The sequence below is a fragment of the Saccoglossus kowalevskii genome, chromosome 17 (assembly GCF_978046115.1).
Source record: "Saccoglossus kowalevskii chromosome 17, keSacKowa6.1, whole genome shotgun sequence".
NCBI classification, from domain to species: Eukaryota; Metazoa; Hemichordata; class Enteropneusta; family Harrimaniidae; genus Saccoglossus; species Saccoglossus kowalevskii.
Window position 1 is genome coordinate 30530735 of NC_140657.1, and position 9172 is coordinate 30539906.

Sequence of the window (9172 nt, forward strand, 5' to 3'; positions counted from 1 at the left end):
ACCTTCTCTCGTGATTAGAAAATATATTTGGTGAGGTTGTTAACTTGTTTTGATATTACTCACTCAACAACGCACGGAAACCGAGAAAAACTTATTTGACTCTCTACTGTCGTAAAATATTGTTACATAAACTTCAAATAACTTCAAACTTCAATACTTAAAGCGGGAGGGTCGTCACCTGCGCACGCGCGGGAATTGAGTGCCATGCGACGATAACAACACACGCTAACAACGCAAAGGCTCATGGGTAGACGCTTGTTTGTAAACAATGATATGCTATGACCATCTGATGCATGCACAAGTGACAACTCTCCCGCTTTAAATTCGATTGTTTACCCTGTGCTGTGCTTGGTTACCTTGCAGCATTTGTCTGGCTGTGGCTTCAGCATATGTGTTAGACTCAGTCCAGATGGACAGCAATCCCCCACTACCATACTAAGAACTAACTAAGAACCTACAAACTTTTTAAAACCAAAATAGAACAAGAAAACTACTTAACAATTATGAAAAACAGTGAACTTCGCAAATCCTTAACAAAATTTAGACTTGGCAACCACTGTCTGAAAATTGAAACAGGCCGGCATACAGGATTGGATTTTAAAGACTGCAATATTTTAAAGAGTCTGCAATATGTGCGACAATGACCATGTTGAAGATGAACAACATTTTGTCACAAATTGTCCTCATTACAATGAAATAAGATTAAAACTTTACATTGTAGCTAATAAACGTATACCAAATTTTGACAAATTTAGTAATGAAAATAAATTCATATCATTACTAAGTGACGAGAAAATGTCTATTCCTTTAGCGCAATATTTAAAACATAGTTGAACTCTGGTGACCTTGCCCTTTGTTATATACTAGTAATATAATTCCCTTTAACATAGTTTGTTTCAATATAAATATGCATTGTCATAATTAATTTTGAATACAAAAAAAGTTTTGGGGTTGAACTAACAGTGGGGAATCAGTCTACCGAATGTCCTTTAAAGATGTAAATATCTTACAAAAACATTTGTGCCTTATTTGTTTAATTATTTTAAGGGACATAATTTCCAGCTTTATTGAAAGTAATTAAGATATTTTAGAATAAAAACAAATGCCTCATTGCAAGAAAAAAGTGCTGCATTTAGACGTGAATAGATTCATAAAACATGCAAGATAACAGAAAATCTTAGCTGGCTTTTGTCCAAGTATTTTGTACAGGTGTCTGTCAAAAATTAATGATTCACTGAGACAAATATGAACTGCCTCATTGTGTGACTACTGTATTATATGAAAAGTAAAAAAAAAACACCCTTTATGAACAGCTATCATGTTGCAAGCTCTGCTTTGTATGCAAATCAACTTAAATAGTTAGTTGGTGTCCAGTGGAGGGAGAAGTCAACAGTACTATTGCCTCCTGAGAACCTACATCTTCAAACACTGCAATCTTTGTTTGAAGTGAGTTTTTAAACTAGTATTATAAAAACTCTATCATTCTGTTCTAATAGCTGAAACATACTCCTGTGAGTTTTCATTTGTCGAATGAACTGTTTGTCAAATACAGAATACATATATTTTAGAACAATTTTCTTTTTAAAATGTGGATGAAATGTTTTGCTTTTTATGTATTTTTTATGTATTGTTTTTGATTTGATAACTTTGAACTAATCAGATTTTCTATTAGCTTCAGATCTTGATCAAAGTTTGGCACCCAGTTCATAGGAGTGCTTATATTGATTTTCTGACATCTTGTTTTCTGTAAAGATTTATTGGTAGGTTTGCAAATGTGTATCAGACTGTGCAATCTCTCCATGAGTTGGTTTTGAAACCCAGTATGGGATTCTGAGATACATTACCAAGGATATTATTACAAGATAAATCATTTGCTTCATTGAACACATACAACAATGCATATTTCCACTGAGATCAGTGACCTTTGATGTGTATCACCAGTGATCAGTCAAGTAGAAACAGTCAAAATATTTTATCAGTTTTTCTCAATTTTTGCATGATATTTTCATACAGGACATCTGTTGTTCAAACTCAGGGAAGACTTTATACTGATGAACAAGGTGACCAAGTTTGATGAAGTTTGGAATAGAATTAGTAAAGTAATCATGCACACAATAACAATTATTAACGACGACGACAACGACGACGACGACAACGCCGGACAAAATTTTCCCTTAATATACCTTTCCCTTCCATCTTTGATGGTACGGGCAAGGTAAAAACTGTTTTAATACAAGACAGCAGCACCTACATAAACTAAGCCAGTAATACATTCCTTGTATTCAAATTTTTATCTTTTTTTTTTTTTAATGCCTTTTTGTTCCCTTACTTTTTATGTGGTTATTTTTCTTTTCATCCCCTCCGGGGGATGTTGTGTGTTAATAAATAAATAAATAAATACAGCTTTCTTAATGAAGCTAACATGGCTATGGATGTGTGCATCTCACCAACTCGCATGGTTACCCGTCCATCCAGTGTTGGTGGTTTCTTCCACAAGATTTGTTGGGCTTTACTGTAAATTGCCATGTCAGCAGTAATCAGTATGTGTGACTGACCAATCTTTGTTGACATCTTAACTAACTTGTTGAGAATAGTGTATATGGTTGAGAGGTCAGATGGTGGTGCTCGAATAAATGGCATATAACGTATTGTCGTTGTTGGCAAGTTTCTGTCAGATAGGGTTGAATTGAAACCTGTCCAAGCAGGGATCCTCTGTTGTGCATCATCAGCTTTGTGAAGGCGTCCCAAAGTCCACAGTAGGTCCCTTTTCTCGGCATCTGTGTAACTTGCTGCTGTTCTCTGCACATCGGTGTCTGATAATTTTTGTACATCTGGAGGTTCAGGGTGCCTTGATGGTTTGTTGTACCTCAATAATGCATCATTCATATTGAAAGCTTGTACAGATGACAGCGACTTCTGTGGTACTCAATTGCAGCATCTACAAGTATGGAGTCACCTACTTGATGCAACCCTCTTGGAATGAATTCTCCTTCATGTTTTTGATCAAGTGCAACAGATGTGAGAAATCGTCTAATTTCATCATAGGATACACAGTAACCTAGGGAATGCAGTTCCTCTATGAAAGTTTTGCTTCCAAAGTTGTGGTGAATACGAATTACAAGTACAAGTGCAATGGGTGTGCGAACCTGCTGACACTGGTTAATCAGAGTATGACAAATATAAATTATTTTGAGATCATTTTTGTCTTGTCCTTCATCACAGCAGCTGGAAACATTCTTGAACGCACTTTCTTTTACACACAACATGACAAAGTCATACATGATGCTAGGGACATACTCACTACAGTGTTCAACATTGATACCCATACTGGATGTGTACGTGTCCTCGTCCTTAATACCAGCCATGCTCTCTCGCAGTATAGAAGCTGCCATATGTAACACTGCCATATGTAATCCATCATGCTTTCGTCAGCTTTGGAAGATCACAATTGTCACACGCAACATAATATTACTGTAATTGGTATAGTACAGGTGTGATGGTTCAAATACCAAAATGGCAAGAGTAACAGAAAGACTTCCCTGGTGGCGATGATAACATACGAACACGGAGCCAACAGATGAGGTTTTAACTGGTACTGGTATTATTATACTCTCCAAACATCAAGTACAATAACTCGGTAAAACTCCAAACCTCCAACAACTAGATACTTAAACTCCAACACAATTCAACGAGATCTCCGATCTGATCTCAGTGCTGAACAACTCCCCTATATATACCCACACTGTCTATAAATAGACCATTACATCAGCATACATAATGAGTCTGGAACTTACTACAAATTTCTAGAATGTTCCATTACCTATTCAACCAGTTTCTAAAAATTCCACCCAGACACAGTACGGTTCTAGAACATTCTCAGTCACACGGAAGTGGTAAACAAGTCGTATGCGACAACAATAACCAACTACCATGTGCACTCTGAAAATAAAAATATGGTTTTTGTTAATGCAGACAGACCACTGTCACTGCAATGCACCCATGTAATCATACCGACATCAACAGAAGAGACGATACGAAAGACGACAATGTCATTTGTAGCACTGGAGCTATGGTCATTCAAACCATATTACTTTATTGGACAACACACAAATATACAAATTATAGCAAAATGAGGTTTCAGTACAACCAGAGATAATCAGGGATTTTTTTCTGGAAATTGTGACCTGATTATATATTCAAAATTCGAGGTCTTTTTGAAAATGTTACCATGGTGTACCAAAAATTGAAGCAAAAAAAAAAACGTTAAAAAAGTAGTTATTCAGTGAAAAAAAAAATCTAGCTAAATATTATCAATGTTGCTGTCAATATCTTGATAGAACAAGGTTTTACAAACAAAATGACACCAAATATATGCATATATGTTAAAGAATGTGACAATAACACAACTTTTCGTCAATTTTATCCTAATTCGTAAACACGCCATTACGCAAATTGGTAATTGCACCTAAAATATATGTTAAACAACCTAAATTTTTTCACAACCACCCATTTCCCACCACAGAGACCCCAATGCAATGAAAACACATGGTTGTGAATTGTTATACCCTGGGGAGGGGTTACTCCCTTTTCTGAGACCTTATATCAGAATAGCCACAGCACTAATATAAGTAGTTAGGTATTTATCAATCTATAGTACAATAATTCCAGTTCATGAAATTGAAAGCGTGCCAGTTCAATAATCAGAAAGACTACCAGTCTGAGAGTAAAAGTGCTAAAAACAAAACATGCAATTGGCGAGCTGAATAGAAAGAGGGAGACCACAAATACAATAAAAATGTGATTCATTTAAAAGCTGGAGAAGCATGCAGTTGTTATATCGCTCGTACGGACACCCATCATGGTCATTGTCAGGATTCCCACGGGTAACGCTTGTATTGAAACAATATCAAGCGTATCTTCACATTGCTATTAACAAGCATGGTTTCTAAAACAATATCCATGTCGCTTTTAGCACATATGTGGTATATGGGCAGCTGACAGTGTATGGCACCACGTGTAATAATATAATTCGTAAAGCATTATCACCTGCATGTAGAGCATTTCACCACGGAGTAGAGGTGTTAAAATCACTATTGTATTTTAATTCAATGTATTGTCCTGATGTTTTCAATGTATTCAATACACCCGCATATGGGTTACGTCAATGCGTTTCTTTCTCCGCGATGAAACTAACCCCTCCCTGATGCAGTTAATTTATAATTGAAAAACTAAAACTGAAAAAAAGAGAACTTATGAAAAATTCAAAGTTTTATAATTTTGAAAAAATACTTGGATGTGTTGAATTTGAAACAAAGATTTCAATGACAAAATTTAGAACTAGTAATCACAATTTAGGGAGACATACGCTACAGAATTTGCAAACAGTGTACACAGAATGAAATAGAAGAACTACACCAACAAATCATACTTTACATTTCCACAAGAAACATAGGATGATCTCCAGAAATTTAATTTATAATTAAAGATTAGATGATGTAATAATAAAAAAAGATTGGCAACTATATTTACAACGCATTTCAATCAATGCATGTAGTGGTAGTTATTACAAATAATTTTGACTGACAGAAACATTGTATTTCTAAGGATGCAATAAAGTTATTATTATAATATTACTGTGGAATACTTTATTTTCGCTGGAATTAATTTTCGCTGAAAAGGCTTTTTGGGCGTTCTTTGTGGAATTTATTTTCACTGATTTTTGGATGAGTTGAATGTGAAATATAGGAAAAAAAGTATATTCGCTGGATTTTATTTTCACGGAATCATCCCTTCAGTAAAAATAGCGAAAATAAATTCCAAGCGAAAATAAAGTATTCTACAGTATTACATAGACCAATGGCAGGTATATGCTGAACACTATTGTTTGAATTACATTACTTACTTACTCACTCCTCTTCGCTCCGGGTGTACCATAAGGCGCCAACAAATCTCCTTCTAGGCAAGCCATCCTATTTCATTCCAGGTCTTCCTTGCTGCGTTCATCTCCTCTTCCACAGTCCTTCTCCAGATGCCCAGAGGCCTGCCTTTTTTTCTTTTCCCAGGTAGTGTCCATCTCAATGCCACGTGAGGGTGTCTGTTTCTGTCCATTCTTAATAAATGCCCCAGCCATCTCCAGCATCTCTGCTTCACCTCAGCTGTGTTACTATCGATGCAGGTGTGCCTGTAGACTTCTAAGTTGGTGACATGCTGTTCCCAGCGGACCTTGAGGATGCGGCGAAGGCAGCGTTCTTCAAACCCCTCAGCCTGCTTTCAATCTTCCACATCTTGGAAGCATAGAGAAGGATGGGTCGGACTTGGACTTGTAAATCTTCAGCTTGGTCCTGGTCGGAGGGCCTTGGACTTCCAAACATTCCGCAGACTGTTGAAAGCCTGTGCTGCCAGTCCAATTCTAGTGGAGATTTCTTTCTCAATGTTGTTGTCGGTAGAAATATAGCTGCCCAAGTACTTGAAGTCTTTTACCTCTTCAAGTTCGGTGACACAGACACTGGTTTTGGTTATACTTCTGTTCTGTTCTTTCATTATTTTGGTCTTGTTTGGGTGGATCTTGAGTCCCACGCTCTTTGCTGTTTTGTCCACTTTATCTGTCTTTTCCAGGATGTCCTTCTGGGTATGAGAGAGATGGGCAATGTCATCGGCAAAGTCGCAGTCCTCCAGTCTGCTGGTCAGTCTCCAGACGACTCCTCATTGCTTGTCTCTGGTGCCTTCCTCATTACCCAGTCAATGATAAGAAAGAGGGTGGGTGATATCACACAGCCCTGTCTGACTTCAAATGGAACAATTTGCTTTGTTGTCCATCATGATTTACACAGCACTGGTTGTTGGCATACATGTCCTTCAGGATGGTCATGACCTTTGTTGGGAAGCCATATGCCTCAAGGATTTTCCATAATGATGGATGGTGGGTGCTGTTGAATGCTTTACAAAGTTGATGTAGTTGATGTATAATGATGAGTTCCACTCGGACTGCCCCGACTAAGGTACACAGGAGAAAGATCTGGTCGATACATACCCTTCCAGCTCTGAAGTGTGCCTGCTCTTCTCTTAGGATCCTCTCAATACCTTGTCATAGTCTCTGTAGCAGTACACGACAGAAGATCTTTCCTGACACCGAAAGGAGGTTTATTCCTCTCCAGTTGCTGCAGACTGATAAGTTGCCTTTCTTTGGTAGTTTGACAATAATTCCTCTTTTCCAGGCTTCAGGCACTTTCTCCATTTCCCATACATTGTTGAAGAGATCCTTCAAGGCTCTGGCACTGGTGCTGGGGTCTGCCTTCATTATGTCGGCAGTGATTCCGTCTTCTCTAGGGGCCCGGTTTCCTTGTGTCTGTTAAATAGCCTCTTTTATCTCTTGTTCTGTGATGTTTCCACGCTTCATTTCTATGTTGTAGCCAGTTCTTTCAATCTCTGCCTCTTCTTCTGGGTCGGGTGTGTTCAGTATGTCTCTGAAATGTTCTGCCCATCTGTTCAGCTTTTCCTCTTCTGTCATCAGCACTTTCTTATCCTTGTCTTTCACTACTGTTGGTGTCTCTTGCTTCTTTCTCCATATATTCTCTTGTCCTTTCTAGCACTCTTTTACACAGTAGTGTTCAAAACCCGGTGTGCGTATCTGGCTCTTGATCTTTTTTCTGCCTTTCCTCTTAGCGTTTGTTGTTTCACTACTTTTTGTTCCTTTCCTCTATGAGCTTCCAAGTATTCTCCGAGATCCACCTTTTCCTTTCCTTTCTTCTGTAATCAAGCACCTCCTGTCCAGTGTCAGAAAATGTCTTCTGTATCCTGTCACATAGGATGTTAATGTCATCTAAAGGTGTGTCCCTCAAGGCTTGAAATTGGTTGGAAAGTTCAACTGTGAATTGGGTCCTCTCTGCAGGGTCTTTCAGTCTGCCAGAGACCAATGGCTGTTGGCATTTCTCCTTTCTCATCTTCTTCAGCTGTAACTGCAATTTGCAGAGTACAAGGTGGTGGTCACTGCTGGCATCTGCCCCTCTCACTGCTCTGACATCCTTCATTGACCTTCTCCACTTCTGGTTAACAGCTATATGGTCAATAAAACAGTATAAAAATGATTGAGTCATTGCACAATTGCCATACATACACTATACATTGTTGAGGATTTCTGTAAGTGTGGTAGTATAGCAAATATCAGTAAAGGTTACATGGCCACCAGCAGTGAGATTCATCTGGATGGAACTAATATAAGTACAGGCAAATTACAAACATAAACGTACAAACACACAAGATTTTAACTCACGAGCATTACAAAGAGTCTTGCCACTGTAAGCACAGTATGCTACAATCACAGACTGTTAGTTGGCCACTCTCAGGGAACCACAAGTACTCCTGATAATTCTAGGCTCCTCGATCTGATGTACGTCAAGTTTCTTGAGCCACACGTTGCAAAAGATCACTCCCCGCTCATCGATCAGTTCCTGAGTCGCATCAATTCGGTCATCGATGACACAGTCCAACGCTGTACATCAACAAATTTGGTGCAACGCAAGCTCGACAGTCACTTTGGTTTCTTTGCAGTACGGGAATAACATAAACTCGTCTGTGGGCTGCAACACCCTGAACTCAGTTCTTTCCCAACTTTTCGTACGCCGACTTGGTGCTTTTCCAGAACACGTTCGTGTTCACGGTTCCAACACAATCCCGTTTTCGGCTGCAGCCATCTTTGTCTGTGTCCTGCACCTTCTTCTCTTGCGCGCCGATTGGCGTGACACCATGGGACGCACCAATCAGTGAAGCGCGTCTCAACAGGCGTCAATCGCGAGACCAAAACTTTTCCATGACATCACAAATACGGGTTACCATAATAAATAATGCACGGGCCCGTAGTAACAAGAAATATAAAGAAAACTACATAGATTTAAAGAAACAGTAAAATTACCCTGGTTTCACAACCAATGTCTTAAAGAACAAGCATTCAAAGTAGCATCCCGGACAACGAAAGGCATATAAAGCCAGGTATCCTCAAGGACATGTCCACCAACAGTGAGAAACATCTGAGTGGGTTTAACAGAAGTACATAAAGTCATACTTGCATGTTCTCCTTGTTTGTTAATAATTTTATTTCCATCAAATAACTCACAACTACTGATGCCATGATTTCTATTCTTGTAGAATTACTGTTTATTTTCAATGCATCTTTCAT